This window comes from Gouania willdenowi, chromosome 12 (assembly GCF_900634775.1).
Source record: "Gouania willdenowi chromosome 12, fGouWil2.1, whole genome shotgun sequence".
In the NCBI taxonomy this organism is placed as follows: domain Eukaryota; kingdom Metazoa; phylum Chordata; class Actinopteri; order Blenniiformes; family Gobiesocidae; genus Gouania; species Gouania willdenowi.
Window position 1 is genome coordinate 26,481,360 of NC_041055.1, and position 25,835 is coordinate 26,507,194.

Sequence of the window (25,835 nt, forward strand, 5' to 3'; positions counted from 1 at the left end):
TCTGTATAAAATGAAAGGTTTTTCAAAATATATAATTATTTTTTAAATAAAATAACACCACTGAAATCAATTAAAAATAGAAAAAATTCTCTAAATATAGCTACATTTATAAACTCTAAAACAGAGAAAATAACCAGCATACGGTGCATTACGTTTAATCTGATTGGTCGGCTATGATTAGTTAAATTACTCAAAGTACCTTTAAAAGCAGTAACGTGAGTACTTATTATCTATTACTTGCACCTCTGCAAATAAGAGTGCTAAGAAATGGGTATGAACAAAAAGAACCAGTGTTTTCTTGATAAAAAGTAGAAATAGTTGCTTTTTAACATTTTTCAGCACCATTCTTCCAAATCAAATGAAAATACACAAAGTTAGAACAAATTGAATTACTCTCGATTTCATTGCGAGTGAATGTGTTGGTCATCAGACTCAGGGAATGAACCACTGGGCTCCACCCACAACAGGACGTGAGACAGTAACAGATCAGAGTGATTACATGGAGTGAACACTTTAACATAAACACGGAAATATGGGAATTAAGGGAAGTCAGAACAGGAGTGATATTCTCTAATTAGTACTTTCCTGTTGAAAGAGATAGCTGGGAACTCTCGGCCTGAGTAATAAAACCAACAACAACAATTGTACATAAGAATACAACAACAAGTAATAAAGACGGGTGTTGAGGTTAAACTGGAGTCAGGAGTATTGGTTTAAATTAAGACCATTTAATGACAGACACCAAAACCGACAAAGTAGTAAATAAAGATGACCAAATGTATAAAATAAAAACTAAATGACAAATTAATCAACGGGCAATGCAAAATATTCCAATAACAATGTTCCAGCAAACACTCCATGTCCAAATCGTCCTTTAAATAGCGAGGGAAGGCAATTAAGAAGTTAGGCGCACCTATGTGGAGACAGGAGGTGATCTATATAACTCTTTCAGCCAATACAAACGGACAAAACAGGAAACAGGAACCTGAAACACACGGCAACAACAACTGAACACATGCCCACTGATAAAATAAAAGATAAACTACAAAACCTAAACCAACAAGAGCAAAACCAACTGAGATTAATAGAAAAAACCCAAGCCACCAACTTTGGCAGAATTACCTTTGATGTGGAGCTTTGAACAATTGCATTATTTAGTAACTCAATACAACAGTAATTTTGTTTCCCCAAACAACGGATAATCCAGTAAATATTTCTTGTTAATCCACAGAACCAGCGGTTGAAAAGTCTTACCAACAGTTTCTATTATTATATGCATTCATTCAAACCTGAAAATGACTTCTGACATTTATTCATCAAAGTAAAAAATAAATGCATAAATATAATAGATACATTAGGGATTTTGGAAGAGTCGTGAGTAGGAAGCAAAGCGAGGAAAGCTTAGCAAAAGAGAAATGGCCGTTTTATCGAAATCCATCTTCTACCAAGCACTTTGTTCCTCTCAGACAGGATTGAGTTAATGTCCCTTACCTCCCTCTCACCCTCTCATCTCTCTGCTGCCCCTCCCTTTTTTCGCTGTGACTCGCTTGCGTGATTTATCTGATGGAAGGAATTTTGCGCAGAGCTCTGGCTCTCGTGGTATCCCGATACTGTAACCTTTTCCCCTCACCAGATGTTGTTCTCTCAAAACATGATAATGTTCACCCCCAAATCCCCGTACAAACATATCATGTGGTCACTACATGTTTACGTGGCCCGTGGCCGACAGAAGTGACAGCGATGGTGACATGAGCGTTGGGGGGTGGAAAACGCCAGACGAGGCTGGAAAGGAAGAGAGAGAGCGAGAGAGAGGGAACAGACAGAGGAAGATGGAGATGTCAGACATATGCTCACGCCAGCTGACGACACCGGGATGACCTGGAGCAGTAAGGGGAGATAGGGGGCACGGAGCTGCTGATAACTCCCACAAATGTTGTAATGGGTGATACCTTGAGTTCAGCAGATTGCTGGGATCTAAGCACCAGTGCTGATTTATTGTATCTAACCTTTTTTTGTTTTTTTTTCGCTCAATTTTTCTTTTGCATACCTTCTGCATTTCAGTGCTGAGCATTCCAGTCCAAGTAGAAAATAGCTCTCAGACAGAGAGTCATGTAAAGAACGTGTATATTCTAGTCTGCTGTCTATTATCACAAATTAAAATCTTTACGATCTTTAACAGAAACAAGCACTGAGAATTATTAGTGGAAGTGGATACAGAGAACATACAAAAGCCAACATTTATACAGCAAAAGTTAATAAAAATTCATAATTTGGTAGAATAGAACATCTTAAAAACCATGTGCGAAGCTCATTTTAAAATCTTACCCACAAATCTGTAAAAAATAAAATACAATAAAAGAATTTATTCCATTAAATTATGGAACTGCCTAAAGGATGAAATAAAACAGAGCACCAACATAAAGCAATTTAAAAAGCTTTTTTAACTCATATTTTTGTTTTGGTTTGGTTTTTTTCTGTTTCAGTCTAACAAAATATTCAAACATAAATCACAATTTAAATACATATATATATATATATATATATATATAAAACAAGACTGAAAAGACTGAAACAGGCAGAATCAAAATGCTTATATGCCCAACATGAATAAAATTCAAGTAAGTTACATACAAAACATACAAGGCAAATGCAAGCATTTAACAATTACATTTGAGTAGCCTTCTTTCAAATAATGCAAAATATATAAATACATATACAGTATACACTTGTACCTTCTTTTATATACAACATTTCATTAGTAAATATAATAAAGATGAGCAATAATTTTACCTGGGACAGCAATAATATATAATATGTATATAATGTATTAAATTAATACTTAAACATGTTTAAATATCGAAACTTTCCATATAAAAAGTATTAACTTCATTATTTAACACTTAGTGTATTAAATGCCCTGTTTTTCTTACATTTTAGAAGTGATTTACAGCTATTTAGCTTTAGGCTAACATTACTTTCATTACACGGTGATGCTCACACATACTATTGATAGAAAAATATTATTTTTCACACTTGTGCATTTAGGTTTTCCAATCGGTGTCTGGAAAGGACCTGTGTTAGCATATGAGAGTAAATATTTCAACTTTTTTTTAAATAATTTCCTTTTGTGTTTCCACCTTTTCAGCAAGTAAGATGTGTTTTAATTGATCATTTCTCCATCTCTTCCAGGCAATGTTATGTATCTTTTCTATATCTATCCTTACATGCTCATTATGCTTAATTTAGCTTAAATATCAATGAGCGTTTGAAAAGGAAGAGCAGCCAGTGAAGATGCCCTAACTGTGACCCCTTCCATGACACAGTGAGCCCCAAATGGCAGACATGACAGAGGATCAAGTGCTTCAAAGTAAGCCAGGCAGAGATAAAAACCCAACAGGCCTCTTAGATGATGAACGAGGTTTGTAGCAGGCAAAAGCCATCGTGTAGCTACGCTGACACCTGGGCTTTGGAGAACAGGCTCAACACATGTGACATCATGTAACTCAGGAAACAACGAAGAAAAAAAAAACATCCCTGCATCATTAGCAACAAATCCATATGATCCAGATATTGACAATATTTTGATTCTCAGTCTGATTCGCTGATTAGATTTTGTTTTTACATCTTTCTATTTTGACTTTTTGAGCCATATTTAATCTTTCATGTGTTTTTAAATTAATTCAAAACCACTATTAGTGAAATGTATCGGGGAAACCAGGGTGTTAAGATGAAGGTTAGCCATGTTAGCATGTTTTTATCATCAATCTCTTTCTCTTTCTACATTTATCTCAGTTATTTTTAGGATGCGTTGATCCATCGGTTACTGTTAAAGGTGTAAAGAAAATAGTGATTCGGCGATATATCGCAATATTTTACCGTGAAATTATTTTATTGATCCAACAAATCTCCAAAATGTTTTTTTTTTGTAAATGAACATATGCACGTAAACACCCGGTCACTAGTCACTAATACTGGGCACTTTTATAGATGAATGTTATTACTTTTTTTAGGTTAAAAGTTAAACCTTTTTGAAAAATGTAATTTGTCTGTTTGATAAACATACCACTTGTTTTTGATATTGGTACTTGAAGTTAGTTACCATTTACGTGTTCCCGCAAGTTTAAAAAATAAAAAATGAATTGTATTTTATACCATTTTGTGCTGAACTCTCACATATTGGCTTATCATTCAATGTAAAAAAAAAATAAAAAATAAACCACCAGTAACTGGTGTTACTTACAGATAAAATGGCGTCCTCAGTCAGCTGAAACTTCTGCTATGCGGGTGTCATGCGATGGCGGACACACTACGAATGGCGATGACAGAGAGATGCGGCGCAGCATCACTGAAGATACAACGAATGGGAGACACATCGTTTCACACACACTCAGATATCTGTTAAAAGTGAGATAAAAATCACACAAATAGAGAAGGGGTTCATTTTTGTCCATCATTTTTGTTAGATGCAGAGAAAATTAAGGGCTAACTGATTTCAAACAGTATTTTGGTCTATTAGGATGAATTAAATTTGAGCAGGATTTTTGCTTTCATAATTAATTATTGGACATATAATTTGCTGTAGCTCAGCAAATTATTAGCTCAATTTCTTGTTTTTTAAAGTATATTAGGCTTATTTATTGTATCTGATTTATATAAAATGTTTAATTTGCTAGACTACACCAACAACTAAGACATTTCTTTGATTAACCAATGGTTGAACAAAGAAAAATTGTCTGTTTATTACACTTATGGCATACGATAGTGTCTAGAATAAATCTACGAAGAAAAAGAGCTCCATGAGATTAAATTAAAGCTACAGAGCAACTGCATACATTTTTAAGGCATATATTAAGGTTTCATTTGTTCAGACAACTTCAGAAAATTTTCTTTGATATCCTGTCATGTTTGCACTGTCAGCTTTTTTCAGAGGTGTCTGCTGATCGCTTTGATGTTTCCTTGACTTTCGTGCAATAATTCCAGCAAGTTATTGCTGGAATGATGATTACTTGGAATTATTCCTGGAATTAGTATGCGGAATTCAAGGAAACATCAAAGCGATCAGCATACACATCTTTAGAAGATTGGCAGTTGACAGTCAAAACATATCAGGAGATCAAAGTACATTTCCTGAAGAACAGTTATCTGAATAAATGAAACCATAACATATTATTTAAAAAGAAGAATTACATTTTTTATTTATTTTTTTTAACTTGCTGGATTTATTACGCGAAAATCAAGGAAACATCAAAGCAATCGGCAGATGCCTGTGAAGAAGACTGGCAGATGGCAGTCATAACATGTCAGGAGATCAAAGTACATTTCCTGAAGAACAGTTATCTGAATAAATGAAACCAAAACATATTATTTAAAAAGAAGAATGAAAGAACTTGCTGGAATTAATACGCTGAAGTCAAGGAAACATCAAAGCGATCGGCAGATGCCTGAGAAGAAGACTGTCAGTTGACAGTCAAAACATGTCAGGAGATCTAAGTAAATTTCCTAAAAAAAAGTTGTGTGAATGAATGAAACCTTAACATATTATTCAAATAGATGGCAAAAATAACTTGCTGGAATTATTACGCAAAAGTCAAGGAAACATCAAAGCGATCAGCAGACGCCTCTGAAGAAGACTAGCAGTTGACAGCCGCAACATATCAGTAGATCAAAGTAAAATTCCTGAAGAACAGTTGTCTGAATAAATGAAATCTTAACTTAATATTTGATTACTAGACAAAAAAAATTGCTGGAATTATTTTAAGGCAATATGGCGGCTTGTTTTAGTGACTCACAGTGAAAGTGAACCTGCTTCTCTTCCATAACGATAAAGAAGTAAATAAACACTGAAAAAACATCCAACTTAAACAACCAGCATTGCTTTGGCAGTAACTGAAACAGCGCATCCCGGTATTAAAATGCGCTTAAATTCAGTTGAATAACTGTAACAAAACAACGAAAAAGAAAAAAAGTATATACATTAAAACACCACCTTTTTAAATCATAACCAGGAACTCTATGAGGTCAGTGTAACCTTGGAAAAAAAATGTATCATGAGGTGTTAACAGTGAGGAGTAGAAGACAAAGAACAGGAGACATCCTGACGGTGAAGCCCGGACAGCTTGTGTCAAACCTGTCAACGTTAAATTTAAATGCACACTTGATTGCTTTTAGAGTGGGTGCTGCTGATTTTACCCACTGATGTTAAGGCTTCTTTAATGGGTGGTAAAAGCCGAGCGGGAAAAAGAAAAACTTCTTTCAGGCAAAGATGAGCAAGTGTAATCACAAAGAAACAAGTGACTTTTTTTATTTATTATTATAAAGAGCATCTTGTGTTCCCAACCCCCCGCGCATTATGCTGCTGTGCTGATGTCACATTGATTATGCTGATCGTAAACTGCCTTTGTTTGTCCTACGCCTCCTCCCGTCAGTCATCCATCTGCAGGAATGAGCAGAAGTCACACTAAAAGCCATCTTTTTCATGTTTTCTGCATTTTCAGGCCATGCCAACAGATACCACGGTCCCACTGGAGGCTGAGGCGACTCCATTTTCCCTTTGCACTCCACTGTATTAATTGCTTTTTAATGTTCCCCCTTCTCTCCTGAAAGTTGTTGCATACCGACAAATCAACAACAATAAGATTCTTCCTTGCCGTTGCAGGCCACAGCCAAGACTAAAAGGGTATACAGCCACTGAATAATCCATGCAGCGATGCATTGGAATTAAAGCGTTCAAGCTGGTAACTGAGGATTTGTAACTGGAGGCCATTTGGTTTTCTTTCTGCTTCGTCCCAAGTGACCTCTGCTCCCAGCTGTGTGCATGTCACAGGATGAGACTTTGGTGCGAGCGCGGATGGGAACATGTAACACCGATCCAACTAATCCCGCTAACCCAATGAAGCATTGTGACGTTCCCATCCATTTGAAACCACAGCTTCTGGCATACATTAATTATCCACATTGTTATAAAAGAGGCTTTATAATGCCTTCTTGAGGAAAAGTAATGATATATGTGTCATATGCTACTGTACATCTCAATTTAAAGAATAAACTTAAATATTAAAGTGCCTACTATTTTGTAGTTAAAAGCTTATTACTGGAGAACTTTGATTTGGTTTTATTTTGAATTAAACTAAATACCAAAGATAAGTATCGTCAGAGGTGCAAAGAGTACTGAAATATGGTACTCAAGTAGAAGTACAGTATGTTTACTTGATTGAAATTGTACTCAAGTCAAATTAAAAAGTAGCTCAATTGAATAGTACTCATAGTAAAAGATACAAGTCACTAGTTAAACCGTTGTCATGTACTGAGTGCGCATCGTACTGAGATTGTATATGCGCATATATATATATATATATGTGCATGTGCGTGCGCACAACCGAAAAATTAATTTTTGCTAAAAAGAAAAAGAAAAAAAATGAATTTTTGTTTTCAAAGTGATCTCAATATGTAATCTCAGTACGGAGGTAAAGTCAGTACGTGACACCGGAAAACAATTGGAACTTCATTTACTTTGCACAAAGGCATCTGTATAAAATAAAAGGTTTGTCAAAATGAACAATTGTTTTCAAAATAAAATAACTCCAAATAATTCAATTCAAAATAAAAAAGAATTTCAGGCTTTAAGTATAGCTACATTTATGAACTAAAAAAATTGAGGAAATAACCGGCATTCAATGCTGTTTTGGCACGGTGCATTACGTTTAATCATTAAATAAAATAACACCAATTAATTTCATTCAAAAAAAAAAAGTGTAAAAAAAATAATCACAAAAAATAATAATTTACTTAGCAACAGTTGTGTGTACAATGTATTTAATTATTTCTTTCAAAACGTACTTAAGTACAAGTAAAAGTACCCATAAAAGCAACTCAATTACAGTAACGTGAGTACTTGTAATCCATTACTTTCACCTCTAATTATCGTCAAAATAAGACTGGATTTTATATCATTTTAGATTTGAACTATTTCTGCAGAATGAATAAAGCACCGCCTTCACAATTTGGAAAACTACTGAGAAAAAAAAAAAAAAAAAAAAAAATCCAGGGACAAATGACACAATAAATGAATTTGTTGCAGGATTAAGGCGTCTTTTGAAATGTGTACTTCCACAGCCCGCAGCAGAAACGAGAGCTCTGGCTGCTTAAGCCGCTAACCTACAACCTGCCACTGCCTGTAACATGATTCTCCTTCAAAACACACAGGGGAAGCCAACACAAGTAATCACAAGTACTTGGAGTTTTTTCTTATTAAAAGACACATCCTATAACGCAGCCTATCACAGTGGACACTGTTTCTAATTGTATTGCTTCCTCTGCTTGGTTTGTTCAGGATGTGCTCACTTAAATTAGACGTCCTCTCATGTTAAAGTAGGATATTTGATGTTTAGTCTGATTTTAAAAGTATGTTTTAAAACCATTGGCTTAAGTTCCCCCTTTCTCTTACTTTTGAATCCAAGTACCTCCTTTGTCTGACGACTACATTTTACTCAGAATTCTGTGAAAAAAAAACTACAGAACATAATGATGGAAATAACTTGCGATAACACACATTTCAAAGACTCTCATTTTGTAAATAAGTGATTGAAACAGTATTTAGTGACTCCTGAGTAGATTTATTTCTATAGTTTTTATCATTTCTCGTCATCTCCCGCCTGGTGTGGAACCAACACTGACCATTTATTTCATGTTCTAATCAATCATTTCTATCATCATTTTTGTTTGTTTGTTCTTTTTATTATTCAGCATATTTTTCTCTTATTTTGTCGGTTTTTGTTGTCATTTTTGTGCGTTGTTGGCATTATTTCAATAGTTCCATCAGTGTGTGTGTTTTTGGTGTTGTTTCTCATGTCGTTTTGTATGTTTCTCTGTTATTTTTGTGTGTATGTTTTTCTCTCATTTAGTGTGTCTTTGTTGTTATTTTGTGTGTTACTGGTAATAGTAAGTATTTTTCTACTTAGTGTGTGTGTGTTTTCGGTGTCTTTCTGTGTATTTTGTTGTTGTTTGTTATTATTATTCAGTATATTTTTTGTCTTGTTTTGTGTGTTTTTGTTGTCATTTTGTGAGTTTAATTATCATTTTTAACTAAAAATAAACATTATGAAACGCCATATTTTAATGCTTTCATTTGTTAATTTTCCTCTCTCTCTAAAGTAACTCCTGTTGTGCCATCGGGTACCCGTGGGGGTACACGTACCCCCGTTTGGGAAACACTGTTTTAAACGAATAGAGAAGTCTAAACCTAAATAAATACAAACAATATTATTGAGCGAGAAATTATGAGATGGGTAATTGTTTACAGCAGGGTTTCTCAAATGGGGGTACGTGTACCCAAAGGGGTACTTAAGAGTGAGAGTACCAGTTCCATCTCAAGTGGGCTGCAGATTTTAAGTCAATTATGCAATCAGTCCCAGATCTTCACTTCAAATATTGTTGATTTTCTAACCACTTTTTGTGTAATTTTGAAGAATTTTGTGGAATTGTTTGTGAGAACTTGCAAGATTTGTGGAAAAATTTTGTTACTTCCACAAATGACTGAATTCATGTGACATTTTACACAATCATTTATGTTTTCTCTGTCATTTTTACTTTCTCTTGTGGTTGATTTGGATGTTCTACAGCAGTGTTTTTTCAAATGGGGGTACGTGTACCCCTAGGGGTCTGCAATGACACTACAGATGGTACGAGAGAGAGAGAGAGAGGAAAATTAACAAATGAAAGCTTTGAAATACGGGGTTTTATCATGTTTATTTTTAGTTAAAAATGATAATCATGTTAAATATTACCAGCAACTCACAAAACAACAAGAAAAACACACAAAATAAGAGAAAAATATAATGAATAATAAAAAAAACAACAGACAAACAACAACAAAATACACAAAATGACACCAAAAAACACGCATACTAGACAAGCTATGACAGAAGCGACACCTTTAAAACACGTCCCAGGAGTACAAGGACTGCAGAGAAGCGCTAAGAATCATGGGACATGTAGGATTTTAATGCACCTAAGTATGTAAGCTCTGAGGGCAGCGAGCGGACAATCCGCGCAGTCCATTGTGCACCGCGTCCGCCCGAGTATGTTTGAGCCTTAAGAGAGAAATATACTATTACCAGCAACACACAATACACAAGATCACTACAAAATACACAAAAATAACAGAGAAACATACAAAACTACAACCAAACGACACCAGAAACACACACACACAGAGAATAATTGAAACGCTTTATTATTCTATTATGATGTTGCACCTGTTGTATTCATTTCTCCACAGCTTTGTACAGCACTTTGTGATTTTATCTGCAAAAAGCACTTTATAAATAAATGACTTACTTTACGTACTAAATAATACCAATAACACACAAAAAATAAAATGTGTGGTATCACGCATTCATTCCATCATTATGCTCTATAGCTGTTTTTTCCACAGTAATTCTGAGCAACATGTGGTAGTCGGATAAAGGGGGTACTTGCATTCAAAAGTTAGAGAAATGGGGTACTTAAGCCAAAAAAGTTTGAGAACCACTGATCTAAAGAGCCAGATTTGGCCCCCGGGCCTTGAGTTTGACACATGTACTAAATACTATTTCTTCCCATTTATTTACAAAGTCAGATTCTTTAAAATATGTGTTATGACTCATTTCATTATTGTGCTCAATATTCTGGCTAAAATGTTGCAGCTGGACAAAAGGGGGTACTTGGATTCAACAATAAGAGAAAGGGGGTACTTGAGCCAAACAAGTTTGAGAACCACTGGTTTCCAGCAAAGCTACTTTTTGGCTTCTATACACTCGTGCAACTGGATGCCACAATGTTGTTTAGGCCTCTAGGAAACCAAAGCGCAGTTTGTTTGAAAAGTAGAAGTTTGCATACGTAGGGCAACACTGCATCGAATGAGGAACGCGGGGGTTGTGGTGGTGGTGGGAGGGTGTGTGTGTGTGGGGGGGGGGGTCATCAGCAAGTGTTTGGAGCTTGAGTTACAGAGCCAGCATCTGCCATCCGGCCATCAGGCCCTCATATCCATCACTGGCCGATGGCGTGGTGCAGCCCAGCATTTGTAAAAACACCCAGAGGAAATGGAGTCTCTGGGCCAGACAAGAATAAAATTAGCTTGATGACTAAGTTCCTCCTCACGTCCCGGTGGGAATAGAACTCTGCCATTTGTTTTCATTACTTCCCTTTGCTGCAGAAGGGAGGACAACGTGTGTGCGGGGCTGTGCTTGTGTGTATATTGTATGTTTAGAGTAGATGAAGTATGTGTATGTCGTAAATTCACTCTTACCAAAATTAATAATTTGTTGTTTCCAGCCCTGAGCGACTTTAACCAATACATTCACTCATGAATGCAACAGTATGGATGCAGACCTCAGACTGTGTGTCATATTTGTGCTTTCCCCACAGAGGTGACATTCCTGTTTGGAAGTGTTCCACAAGCCCTGGTGTCATACAATATTGGCTTTAGCCACTTTATTGCGTTTGCCTCCGAATATCTTATAAACACACAAAGGTTGTAAAAATCGATTTGCTTGCAAATGTGTTTTTGTTGATTACCTAAGCTATGACCTAAGCCAAGTTTTCTGAAACTAAATGTTTCACTTTAATGGTAAAAATGTAAAGGTTACTTTAGTAAAGCTGCATTTTTTATTAAATAAAATCACAGTGTTTGCCTCATGTATCAATACATTGATCATCGACAGCAAAAAGAAACAAAAAAGGTTGAAATTGCAGCATTAAAGTTTGTTTTGATCTCCAATGTAAACATGCCGTTTGTTGACATTGTCTGAAAAGTTTTGCGCATTGCATTGTGGGTAGTGGAGTCATCGTTCCTATCGTCTTTTCTTGTGTTTCTTCGCCAGACAAAGAGGACAGCGATTCACTCGACACTATTTTTGTTTCAGTTTATTCCTGGTATTTCCCGTCATATCAGAACGAAGTAAAAACACTTCTCTGCACCCGTCTCCGCAACGCCACATCCCACAATGCAGTGCTTGAAAATTTCAACGGTGTGTTTACGGTGAAAATTAAAACAAACGTCAATTTCAACATTTGTCCTTTCTTTTTGGAGTTTGATTCTTCTATCCATAAGGCATACACAATACGATTTTATCTAATGAAAAAAAAATATTAGGGGTGGAAGCTTAACGCCAGAATCAACATTACAGTAAATAAGGAATCAATGACGCAAAAATACCACTTTTTACGTGTTTACATTACAATCTCGCTCAATAAAATAATGCTTTTATCATCACACAGCTTTTTATGATTAGTAAACAACAGCAAACAAAGCAAATAAGTGCATTGAACACACAACGCACTTTGTATATTCAATGACGTAATATATATATACATATATAGATATCATATATATAGTTAATCCCCCATATCTGACCCCTGTATGTAGCCACCTCACCACTTACACACCAGTTACACTGATGTCCGTGCCACCCCAAACTCATTCCACTCACACATAGTCTAGCACCAGGTGTTTCCATGCAGGCAGACCTGCTAATACTGTATCATGTTTTTCTGAGCTGGCAGTTCCAGATCTGTGGTTCACGGCTCAACTAGCTTAGTCTGGGACACTCTAATGTTTTTTCTCTCTATCCTGTTGGGTTCTCCTCTTTCTCTCTGTGTGTATATATTTATATATGTATGCAAATTTTGGGGCTTTACTACACATAAATATATATTGAAGTATAAACATAGCCTTCGTTTTGTGAATTTTCTTGTTCACTGCAGTAAAACTCTCACAGTCTAGGGCAGGGGTGTCAAACTCAAATACGTGCCCCAGTTTTTAATATGAGTTCAATTCACTTAAAAAATTCTTGATTTGTGTAATTGAGAGGAATTTTGTGGCATTGTTTGTGAGAAATTGCAAGATTTGAGAGTTCTTACCACAATTTGATATTAAAAATGGCTGCATTCAGTGGAGTTTCATTAAAATTGCTAAATGTGTCCATCTACAAATGGATTATTTGGTCATTTACACAATGAGTCGTGTTTTCTCTGTCATTTTTACCTTCTCCTGCAATTGGATGCTCTAAAGCAGTGTTTCTCAAATGGGGGTCCATGTACCCCTAAAGGTACGCAATGGCACTACAGGGGGTTCTTGAGAGATGATCGGAGATGACCGGAAATGATAAAAAAAAAAACAACTGTATAAATAAATCTATTCAGGAGTCCATAAATCAGTGTTTTTCAACCTTGGGGTCAGGACCTCATATGGGGTCGCCTGAAATTCCTAAAAAAATTAAATACATTTTTGACATTTTTAAATTACTATTATTTGTTTTACATTAAAACAACACACAACAGTATTTCTTTACTTTCAATCTAGTTCAACTAATGAAATTAAAATGAAAAACTGAGCTCAAACATGATCAAAAACTCATTCTGGAGGAAAAAAAAAAATGGGAACCACTACAATAAATACTGTTTCTTTCCACTTATTTACAAAATGAGATTCTTTAAAATGTGTGTTATCACTCGTCCATTCCATCATTATGCTTTATAGTGTGTATTAAATAGTTGTAACAAAATGTTGCAATCGGACAAACGGGGTACTTGGATTCAGAAATGTAAATAAGTGTCAACACACCAATGTAAATGAATAAGTATCTCCAATAGTGCTTTCTGTGAACGAAAAATAGTGTCTTTCTTACCAGTGACACCATTATAGTGTAATATTCCAGTAAACACAATATTGGATCCTTCAACAAACAGTGACAACATTTCTGTGAAGATCTTTTAGTGAAAAAGCAGAAAACGATGCTTAGCGCGAGCATATCGATAATTGATCGTGTAGGAAAATATTGCGATATATCGCCGTATCGAGATATTGTCACGCTTCTAATCAACAGTGTAATATTTCGACGGGATGAATAAATAACTCTTACAAAGTGTGAAAGCCTCAACTCGCAATAATAATTTACAGCAACGCTGTCGGAGCATCTTTCCATGTTTACTAGTTATTGCCATCGCTGTGCTTTGAACAATCTTTTTTATGCATTTTCTCCCTTAACACACACACACACACACACACACACACACACCTCAGATTAGTTCCAGCTTTTGCCCAGGGAGCCTGTTAGAGGCTGAAGTGAAGACATCTTGTACTTCTTTAAAGCATGTAGCATTAACACCTTTGCCCCCTGTGTAAACCCTGAGTACTGACCCACAGCAGAGAAGCAGAGGCAGACGGCCCTTTGAGATGCAGCCGTGTGTAACCCGTCGACCTGTGTACAAGTGTTAGCAGCACTTTTCAGTCAGTGCTCCGTAGGAAGGAAGGAATCCGGAAAGGGAATCTGTGTGTGTGTGTGTGCGTGTGTGAGTGTGTGTGTTATGAGAATAGAGTTGACAATACAGACTGCTAAAGGGGCTTGAACCTTATGTGTGAACTGGTGGATCTGTTCACAGGTTAAGTCAGAAAGTTGCCCATTATGCAACGTTTTTATGCATAAAAAATAAATTTAACTGCTATACAGAAGGAAAGAAAATTGTTTAAGTGGCCATTATTTTATCTTTTAGTGTTCATGCTGTATAGAAAAATATCTAGTAGAATAGAATAGAATAGAATAGAATAGAAAAGAGCACATGTGTCAAACTCAAGGCCCGGGGGCCACATCTGGTCATTCAGAACATCCAATTTGGCCCGCAAGAGGAAGTGAAAATGACAGAAAAAACAAAAAATGAAAACAAAATGAAAATAAAATGAAATAACTTAAATTTTTTTTGCAAAATTTTTCAATTTTTCTCAACTTATTCCACAAAAAATTGGTCAAAAAATAAATAAATCAAACGACATTGTAAATGTATTTTTCTCTTAATGCTTAGATATTGTTAATGCCTTCCATACTTCATGTCTAATTTAAAAAATGGAAGTGCAAACTTAGGCACATTAATGCTGAAATGACTTGTTTTCCCACCTAAAAACCGTGTCCCACTTGTGGCCCGAGGGCCACATGCGGCCCCTAAATACACAAAATGAGTTAAAAACACATACAAAGTTACATAAATTTACACGAGACAACATAAATACACAACAACAACAAAAACGACACCTAATGAGAGAAAAATTATAAAATTACAAAATTACATCAAAAACACAGAAAATGAATACACAAAATATGTCTTCAAAATCACAAAATGACAACAAAAATACACAAATTGGCTCATAACACACAAAAAAAACTAAAAACTAATGAAAACATGCTAAATGGATTCAAAAACACACATAAAACGACACTAAAAACACACAAAACAACAACAGAAAACAATATATTACACCATAAACACATGAAATGACAACGTAAACGTATTGTTCTTCCCTGTATTAATGCTCAGATTGGTCATTATTCTAAACGCAGACATGAATGTCAATAATGTGGCCCTCAGATCACAAAATCACCTTTTTGTGGCCCTGCTGTGATAAAAGTTGTCCTCCCCTAGACAAACCTTTTTAGCTTAATTCTTAATTTCCTTTAGAAATGTCTTTTCCAATTCATATCTTGTTTTTTTTGTTTTGTTTTCTTTTTTGTAAATGACTTAATTTGTTCTTTAAAAAAAAAAAAATCAAAATTTAGTTTTTCATACAAAATGTAAAAAGACGCATTTTTTTTCTCATCCAGTGATAAAATAACCATACAGTTTGCTTTATCGTAAAAATAGATCCTAAAATGCGTTGTAAAAAAAATAAATAAAATAAGGCGGAATTAAATAATTGTCTTGAGGCATAAATCTAATTAGCTGCTACTCCAGACACATATAAAGCTTTTTTGGACATAAATATAAATACACAGCACAAAGTCATTGTCTATACATACAGCCTGGCAGAAGCATATAATGCATTTATCTGCCTTAATGGGCAGACAGAGAGAAGGCAGATCACAGAAGAAGGACATAACTTCCCACCGCTATTGTTGCTGAAAGGGGGAAGTGATTTTCTCTAATGTATCTCTGTGTTGTGTCCTCCTCCTCCCACAGCTGGCCTGCGCACAAACGGTTGTTCGGGGTCCTGCAAAAGCGCGGGTCAGGGCGAGTGTGAGTACATGATCAAACAATCGCAGAAACAGAGACGGAAAGAAAGAAAGAAAGGGAAGAGCGAGAGGAAAGAGGAGAGGAGAGGCTGCTAGTGACAAGGAAGTCAAATAAAGGGAAGAGAAGCTCTATTTCCACGGCTAAATGTACCCCGGGGAGGCGTAAGGGAGGGACGGAGAGCAAGCAAGAAAGAAAGGTTATGAACCGACAATACTCCTCAAGGCTCCAGATTTACAGCTGCCGACCCCGAGAGCCCCGCCATGCTTACTTCTTCAGCCAGTTAAAACAAATTGCAGCCATGTTTCATTCACCCACATCCTCTTTTTTTTGCTCATCTACTCTGGCGAAGCTTCTGGCTACAGAGTTATTTCTCTCTCAATTACTCCTGAATAAAAACCTTCCTCCAGTGAGGCAATCCTCATCCCCTGGAAAGTCCCTGCATGCTGTTCCACACACCCACACTCTTCTTTTTTTTTTTTTTCTCTATGTCGCATCAATCTTAGGCCTGGCATGAAACTCAAAGGAAATGGGGTCTGTTTTAAGAAGCTGTCGCCACTTTTGAGTTTGTTTACTCAACATTTTTCAACATTGTGAAAGTTTTCACTCCGGAAAGAAGCAGAGTGAAGCGGCGCGGCCAAAAGTAGACTTATCTGCTCTTCTGAGGCTCATTCTTCAGGGGGAAAAATCTCTAAAACAGAAAAAAAAAAGAAGAAGAAGAAGAAGAAGCGGCTACCACAAAAACCATTGAGTGAAATCACAGCGTGCACAGATGAGAGCACATAAAACAAATGTACACTCCCTCTTCTGTGTGTTTGATTGCGAGCTGTGGTCGCGATTTTTTTCTTCTTCTTTTCGGTAACCCGACACGCTGTTTGATTTGGGTTGAAATGAGAGAGAGCAACATCAGGCAGAAGAAGCCGAACGCGGGGGTAGGAGATGGTTTGGGGGCAGGTATGGGGTCATAAGAGTGTCTTTTTCATGTAGCAGATTAGAAGCAGATGTTGGCGGGATTACACCAGCGGTGTCATCACTCACACCACAGCTCCACCTCCATCTATACACAGAGTACACACACACACACACACACACACACACACATACACAAACACAAGGGAGGGTAAGGGAAAAGTTTCACAATGCTCTAATTCGTTCATAGGCGCACCAATGACTGATGTGATGCCAACACTGCGCTCGCCTACTGCACTAAAAACTGAACAGTGGAAGATGTGGAGAGGAGAACTGACTCCTAAATGAATCTCTCCACTGTTCACGTTCCTTCAGATAAATCTGAATAGGTGATAAAAACAAAAAGACACACATACATTAACGTGTACACACACACACACACACACACAGGCAGGGCTTCAAGGGACTCCTGGAAAGCATTCATTTCAAAGCAAATAGTAGCGTGTAATGTACATGGATGTGTTTACCTAGCAAGTAGTGACAATACTTTTTACTTCTCAGTGTATTTTCTCCGTACAATAGTATGATGTGCTGGTCATGAGGATAAGATTGTAGAAGCATTACTAAAGTATTAGTATTCTTATTTAGGGCCGTCACTTTAAAGCGCTAATTGCGAGTCATTAATTACAGGAAAAAAGAACGCACAAAAGAAATAAAGCCGTTAATCCCACTCCAAACAGCACGGAACCGTTCTAATTTCAACAGTTGCCAGTATCCCATAATACTGATGCACAGACTACAAAACAAGAGACGGGTGTCAGTGCCTGATTGTAGACTACGTCACTTCCTTCACTCGCAATCTTTACGACAGAGCTGCTGGGACGTAATATTTGAATGTAAACCGACCAAACCACGTTTGTTATATATATATATTCACATCAAATATACAATAAAAGAGCAGACTGTTTATGCAACGTCCTATTCTTCTTAAATAGCAGGGTTTCCTCCTTTTAAATAGTACATGAACTGCCATAAAATAGGCAGAACGGATGTAGACGCGTTACGCGCATGAGTTCAAAGGATCCGAAAGGATCAGGACCGCAAAGGGGTTGGGTAGGCAGGTCATTGCAAATCGAGACCACCAATGACAATTCCATATGTTTCTACTGGCAAGTGTTAATCAAACAACATCAACGTCGTAAAACACCAGAAAAATAAACAACTATTCAATATAGCCTCCATACTCTCCCAACAAGATAAATCTCAGCGCATCCGTTGTTTGTGTTGGAAACACAGAAACACAACAACAACAACAACTCGGAACAGCCGGTTCAGCGAGGTGCATCAACAAAGCCAATCCTTCCTTTTGTACCATTCATTGTAGAAAGTACGAAACATTTTCTGACCTTACCTTTGCTGAAAAGCTGTCATTTTTCTTCAAAAGTAAGTTTCTTTATCGTCTCTAGTGCTGTCATCCTGCCTGTAGTGTTATCCCGCCCACTAGCTAGAAAACTTGGCAGCGTCCGCGCTCTATCAATTCACTAATGTACTCTGAACGTACGTATAGCATTTAGCATAGCGCCGTTACGTCCAAAGGCAGCGTAGAGAGGTGGTTTTTTTACGTAAATTGTTTTCATCTTGGGGAACTGACTGCTATGGAAGAGCAGCTATGTGCTTTTGGGAGGGGGCGTGGCCTCCTCCTGCCTTACAGCGGAGTGAGACTGTGCAGCGTTTATGCCGTACCAGGAAATAGCGATTTTTAGTCATTAGGGCTATGAAAAGTACAAAATGCTGACACTTTCAAACTTAGAGGTACTGGAAATGGAAATGGAAAAATAAATAATTTATAATTGTATTATAATTAAAACAATAATCAAAATATCAATTCACCCATGGGTACCTTGCCTACCCTGACTGCACGTCACTGGCTAGCACGGACACTCGGACAGTGCTAGCTGCTACATGCTACGAGCGCACCGTGTCTCCATTCCACACTGGACAAGGTGACAGAGTTCGGAGCCAAAATGAATAAGGCCATGTCTGACAAATGAACAAAGTCACTGGATAAATAATATTATCTCAAGGAGAGAAAAAGGAACAAGTTCAGTATTCAATAACTGTATTGCTCAGAAAACTATTCCTTACTGTTTATGATGTGCTAACTTTATAGCACTACATTTTGACCTGATGTTTTGTTTTATTTGTATTTTCTATTATTTGCAGATTGACAAAAGTACACATCAATATTCCCCTAGTATCAAATACAGCAGAATGTAAATGATTCAAGTCTCTTAAAAACAATAAATGACTTTATAAATCCACTTTTATATACTGTATATCAATCTTTTATGTGATTAATTTAAATGAAAACAAGGGCTTTTCTCAGCAATTTTAGGTGAGATTAAAAAAGAGATTAATTAATTACAGAGCAATTATCAATCAATGAATTGCTCAGTTTTTTTTAAATCTCGACAGCAATATTTTTATGATGGGTGTTATAATTAAAGGGATCTCGGACAGCGCTCCTGATGATGACTTATTTACTCAACTCAGCTGTCAGCAGAATCATTTTTATTAGCCTTTCAGTCAGACTAAACCAGTTCTCTGTGGATTACTCAGCTCTGTCAGTGTTAAATGAGGATTAATCTCCCTGGCATAAAAAGTGTTGGAGATTATTGTTCACCAGAGAGCCATAACATTATGACCACTGAGAGAATAACAATGAAACATTGATTATCTCATTACGGAGGACCCTGCAAGCCCTGAAGTAAAAACTTTTTGTACTAAGATGGACGTACCGCTGGTTTTGTGGTGTGTTTTCAGTCTGCATCACTTTCGCTGATTTACGATTCATGAAATGCAGCAAGAGCTCAAACTCCCAGAGCTGTTAACAGTCGGGGCGGGACGATAAACTGAGATCACAATACGATCTGATAGACAATAACGGGTTAGCAGTGACGATACGATACGATTTTTTTTTAGAAACTGCATTTGGAAAATATCTTTTTTTAGTTATTTATGACTAACTCTGGACATAGTTACATATTTACTCTGAGTATGACTTTTCAACGCAATACGAACATAAATAATACAAATAAATCATACCAATCTGGTGCATGGTTATGACAGAATATTAGGGCCACATAAAAATAAAATAAATCTGAGCACTATGAGATTATAGTTATAATATTTTGAGAATAAAGTCGTAATTTTATGAGGGAAAAAAAATCACTTCAGTTGATTAAAGTCATAATATTTAAATATTGAAGTCTACTTTTTTTAATAAAGCCGTATTATAATAAACTAGCTCAGAATTCCCTGTTTAAGTGAACGCAACTAACACAGATGCTCCACATTCTCCATAACACAATAGTGACCGCAACAAAGATCCTGTTTGTATTTCAATTTTATTCTCATAAAATTACAACTTTATTCTCATAAAATTACAACTTTATTCTCCTAATATTATGACTTTATTCTTGTAATAACATGACTTTATTCTCGTAATATTATGACTTTATTTTCGTAATATTATGACTTTAACTTCATAAAATTACAAGAAACGACTTTATTCTCATAAACTTAAAACCTTATTCTAGTAATATTACAACTTTAATCTTGAAAAATTATGACTTTAACAAGAAACAAGTTTATTCTCATAAAATTATGACTTTATTCTCGAAATATTACGACTTTAATTGCAGATTTTTTTTTTTTTTTTCAATGTGGTCCTAGTATGTCGTCGTACATCGTAGATTGTGTGGATTTAATTTTAATCTGACCCTCCCTCTCACGATACCGCTCATACCCTTGGCGATAATAATATTGAATATTAAGAATATTGCACATCGTCTCGCACGATATATGGTCCCGCCTTTGGTTAACAGTTGCTTCAGTTAGAAAGGTGAGCATCACATTACATTTGCAGTTTGACTTGTACGGCTCTGCCCATCATGCTAATATATGAGTCATCCTGACCTTTTTATTTTTTTATTTTTTGCACACATCCAAACTGTTAAAAGGAACTGTGGAAGTAGATGATCAGTTTTTCCACCATGAGTCACTGCAAGCCAGGCTGATAAACTGATAAAGATTTGGTTTTATTCATGCATTTGGGGATATAATGGACCAACATCAACACCCCCAGTTAGAAAATTCCAAAAAGCTGTATCTGCTATGTGCATCTAGGTGCCAGATACCATAGCATGTCACTAAAGGTCTGTTGGAGTCAATGACTGATTGTTTCAGTAACAAATTAAGAGCTTTAATTTCACCATCATTCAACAGCTGGCCCTGAATCCATGGCTGCATTTCCTTTTACCAATCTATGGGGAAAAAAAGTCACATTTCTGACGATCACACATTTAGATTGTGACAAGATAATAAAAATATAACTCTATAAAAGTCCATCTTTGGAAACTCTGATGTGCTGATTATTATCTAATTATATAATACTAGCTTTAACTTTTGACTTTAAGAGGCTTTGAAAGGAAATGTCTAAAAATATACACCCCAAAAAAACCTCAAAACTAGAGTTTTGGTGCTCTTTGGTGATTATATATCAATTCTACGGTGACCAGCTAATTGCTCTCTCATGTCTCTACATTTTAAGCGGCACCACCCTCACCACTGACCACAGCGACATGCACCTCTGAGGGCATTGAAGTGGTTCTGGCCAGGAAGATAAATGATGTGACTGAGGAACCACTGTCTGCAGAGAGCTTATTGAAGTATACCTCTGAAGACTGATGCACGGAGCTACCGGGGTCAGTCCTGAGACAACTGAGGCCCCCTGAGAGCTCTGATATGTGTTTTTGTGAACACTTATGTGGACGCGGAAATCCGAGGGTGCACGTATACGACGTCTCCGCCGAGGCCTGTGAGCAAAAAAAACAGTAGCGGACAGAGTTTGGTTCACTCGAGCTGTCTGGTGTCGGAGGCAAACTGGTATCATGTGGTGTTGAGAAGAGAACAGAAGCCTTGAGGCTTCATAAGTACAAACTGTGAGGAGAAAGCTGAGACTAACTGGGCTGATTGTTCCTGACAGGAACCACACTGAGGCTGTGAGCATGGTCACAGCTGCTGAGAACAACACCACGTCATGAGAGACTTTTGGTCGTTTTGACCACTATTACCAGCTCCTGGAGCCTGACAGCTTCATCCCAGTTATAGAGTCAGAGGTTCTGACCTGATGTTGAAGAAAATTGGGGATCAACTATGACTATAGGCATTCATAAAATATTTATGGCCATAAGAATATGGGCAGAGCATCTGAAATGACGAAAGGAAGACAAATCATATTTTTTTAAATTTTCTATCCACACAATGTTGTTATTGTTTTCAGCCAAAAAAATGCATATTACAGTAAAAAAAAACATGGCTATTGAAGCAGCTATTGTGATTGTGAGTCAGGCTTCAGGCTGTGTGTTTATCACAGCAGCAGCAGTGGAGCAATTCAGCTGCCTCAAACACTCAGAGGAGTGTTAAGCTGCTAAGTCACTTTCTTCTCCTCCTCATCTCTATTAACTACAGGAATAGTGCGCTTAAGGTGATAATCATTTGTTTTGTCCAACCGCTGCGTCGTATTGGGTCACAAACACATCAGATCAAGTCAATGGTGATACGAGGCGATATAACGGATACTAAAAATGGAACTGCTCTAGGTGCTACACCGTTGCTGCCCACTGGTCATCAAGGAGGGGTTAAATGCAAAGAACACATTTTGTGTATGTCGCTTTAGATATATGGCAATAAAGTATAATATATATTCTATATTAAATCGCAGTGTTAGTTCTAGCTGTGAGCTAGTTTGAGAGGGAGGAGTTCACATTCTTAGAGGGTAGGAGGAGCCAGGATTGTCAGGAGGAGGAGTTTCCGCTAGATGACATCAGGTAGCGGGGAAAATCCATCAACTAATTCAGTTGTAGGTATCTCAGTCGCTCCAAATACACGTCACATGATGACAGTCATTTTTAGTCTCAAATTGTTAAAAGAACTGTCAATTTTTTCAAAATCCTACAATTTTCCTCAACTGATTCCATAAAATTTCCTCAACATGCTTGTCTTTTATCCACGAAGAAAATAGAGGAAGTGGTTTGAATACAAATATGTTTGTGTGTGCTTAATCAGACGGTGTCGACAGTTAAGATCCACGTTGGTGTGGTACTGTGGGAGTTTTAGATGGCTAACTAATTGAGATTAAAGATCATTAGATTGGCTGTCGTCCAGAAAAGTTTAGAGTGTTGGATAAACAAGTAACACTAGCTGACGCCAATTATTTTAGGCAACGGCCACAACAGATTGGAAAACCCTTTTAAAGATTGTTTTAGTTCAGACCTTGTATCTACACAGACCTGGGGTTTTAAGGTCCTTGTACCATACTTCATGTAGAGGAGTTGCAGAGATTCAAGTCTTACAGTAGTGGCCTTACAAGACCATGTATACAAAATGGACAAAATGAAGAGAACGTTAAAAACAGCTATATAATAGCATTCGTTTTTTTTATAGTACATCATCATCAATGAGATACAAAACAGTTGTCCATGATTTTGGCCTTCTGTCCTCAGATAAAGCTTTTTAGATGCACAAAAAGTGTAATTTCTGTGATGAAAATAAGACTGTTTTGAAGACATGGCTTATGAATAATACTACAGGTACTTTAAAAAACTGCTGAAAAGCAACCAGCAGCCACCATTCAGAATGATTTATAGAAAGAATGATTTGTAGACAGGAACATTGTTGGAAATGCTTAACAAAAAAACAAAAAAAACTATAATAATAATAATAATAATAATAATAATAATAATAATTATCTCAATGTGGATGTAGCTTCAAAAAGATTGGTTTAACATTTTAGTATGAGGTTCGGTTTTGCCATTTTATTGATGGTCTGTGTTTGTTTAGATCAGTGGTTCTCAACCTTTTCAGCACACGACCCCCAAAATAAAGGTGCCAGAGAGCGGGGACCCCCACTGTACCTGAAGGAGGTTGAACACAGACGTGAACATTGAAGAACATCCATGTGTAGACAGGGCCATCTATAAGGGGGAATAAAGGGGAGAGTTTTTTTGGGTCCATCCATAAAGTCAGCAAAATGATGGTCCATTGTTCTGTGAATCTGTGATAACCACATTTATTTATTCATTGAAATAATATCCACGGTTATCCAGGAGATTTATTATTAATATTTGCACCCTAGTATATAGTCATCTTAAAGATGTAAATCAAATGGGTTAAAAGTGACCAAAAATGGAGGAAAAGATGGTGAAACTAGTTTTTAAAAACCACAGAAATATGGTGAAAACAGGTCAAAGTTACAATAATGTGCAACATTTGGTGGGAAAAGGGGTGAAAAGAGTATAAGTGCCGTGACTATCTTGAAAGAGGAAAACATGCAGAATAGAGATTGAAATAATTTGATTGAAAAGTGGCAGAAATGGGAGTAATGTAACAAAAATTCATTAAAGGAGCGAAAACATGATAATAAAAAGTGATGAAAATAGGATAAAAAATGGCAAGATTGGTGTAGTTGCAGAAAAAGGGTAAAAATAAACAAAAATGGGCTTCAATTGTTAAAAATCCTAGTTTCTTCATGTTATCTGCCGACCCCCTCCCCAAATGGGGTCCTGAGCTCAAGGATGAAAACCCCTAGTTTAGATAATCGATGCATTAGCATGCAAGAGCCATGATCAAACTTTGAGCAGAAAGAGCATCCTCTTTGTAAACCATCAGTGGTTGGAGTGAATCAACCCTTGGTCTTTGTGTTCTTTTTAATTAGAAGTGTTAAAACACTGGCGCATTGTCCCTATCACACAAAAACAAAACATTTAAACATAATGAGGATGAGGGACAAATTAAATGCTTCTAGTCATAACCTATATTTAGTTTCAAAGGGAAGCTCTGTCTAGTCTTATCTCCTCCATTACATAGTGACTGCAAGCAAGCCTTGAGTGCTTTCCGAGAACCACCCTCGTGTCCTGAGAGCCTGCTCTTGAGCGACTGTCTCCAAGCCCTTGACCCAGAAGTGCAGCACGCAGATAGTCCTAACTATGGTAACTGCTGCACGGCAACACAATTCTTTATTAAAACAAAACCTATTCAAACTTATCACAAAGATGAAAGAATTGTGTGTTTTCTCAAGTGTTCATACAGAACTTCTAAAACACAAACAGAAAATGTAACATAGTGGATAGTAATTGATTCATCTATTTTCAATGTATAGCTGCATATATCGTTCAGGGTCTTCTTTGAGATAGAAGTCTTTCCTAGCTTCTTTTATTTTACATTCATTGTGAAAGCATGGAGAGTACATCTTGGATGAGTCTAATACATAGTAACAACAACTACTGATATTCCAGGTAAAATTAATCTATTCAAAGAGAACATGAACTTAAAATCATGTTTTTAAAATCTGGGATTTGAAAAACAAACCCTGCGACCACTGAACAAATACATCAATAATTTAAAGACCTAGGGGTGGACTGGCCATCTGGTATACCGGGCATCATCCTGGTGGGCCGTCGACTCCAAGTGGGCCGGTCTGGTCTGCTACTTTTCAGAGTGAGTTGAGGCAGATATGGTAACAGGTGGCCAAAAGTGGCAAAAACATGGAAAGAAAAGAGTGAAGAGTGACTGAAAATGGGCCAAAACTGTGGCAAGAGTGACCAAAAATGGACAAATAAAGAGGAACCAGGTGGTGTGTATTGGCAAAGGGTAGCCTAAACGAGCAAAATGTGGCAAACAATAGTGAAAAAAGGCTTAATGAGGCAAACAATAGTGAAAAAGGGCAAAAATGTGGAACAAAAAGAGGCAAAATGTAGAGAAAAAAGGAAACGACTGTTATTTACTGCGCAAAAGTTTATTTGGATGCAAAGTGGCCCAAAGAATTAAAG

The 25,835-nt window shown here is 36.7% G+C and overlaps 1 long non-coding RNA gene across 3 annotated transcripts in view; it reads right to left on the minus strand.

Annotated features, from left to right (window-relative positions):
• LOC114473244 (uncharacterized) overlaps nucleotides 1-25,835 on the minus strand; it is a 97,841-nt gene that overhangs the window by 20,801 nt on the left and 51,205 nt on the right. For 2 of the 3 annotated variants that reach the window (XR_003675233.1, XR_003675234.1), the window contains one exon: nucleotides 4,241-4,395. This is a non-coding gene — a long non-coding RNA (uncharacterized LOC114473244). Of the gene's footprint in view, nucleotides 1-4,240; nucleotides 4,396-14,176; nucleotides 14,274-25,835 lie in introns of those variants that run through there. The other variant, XR_003675235.1, reaches the window with a different exon arrangement.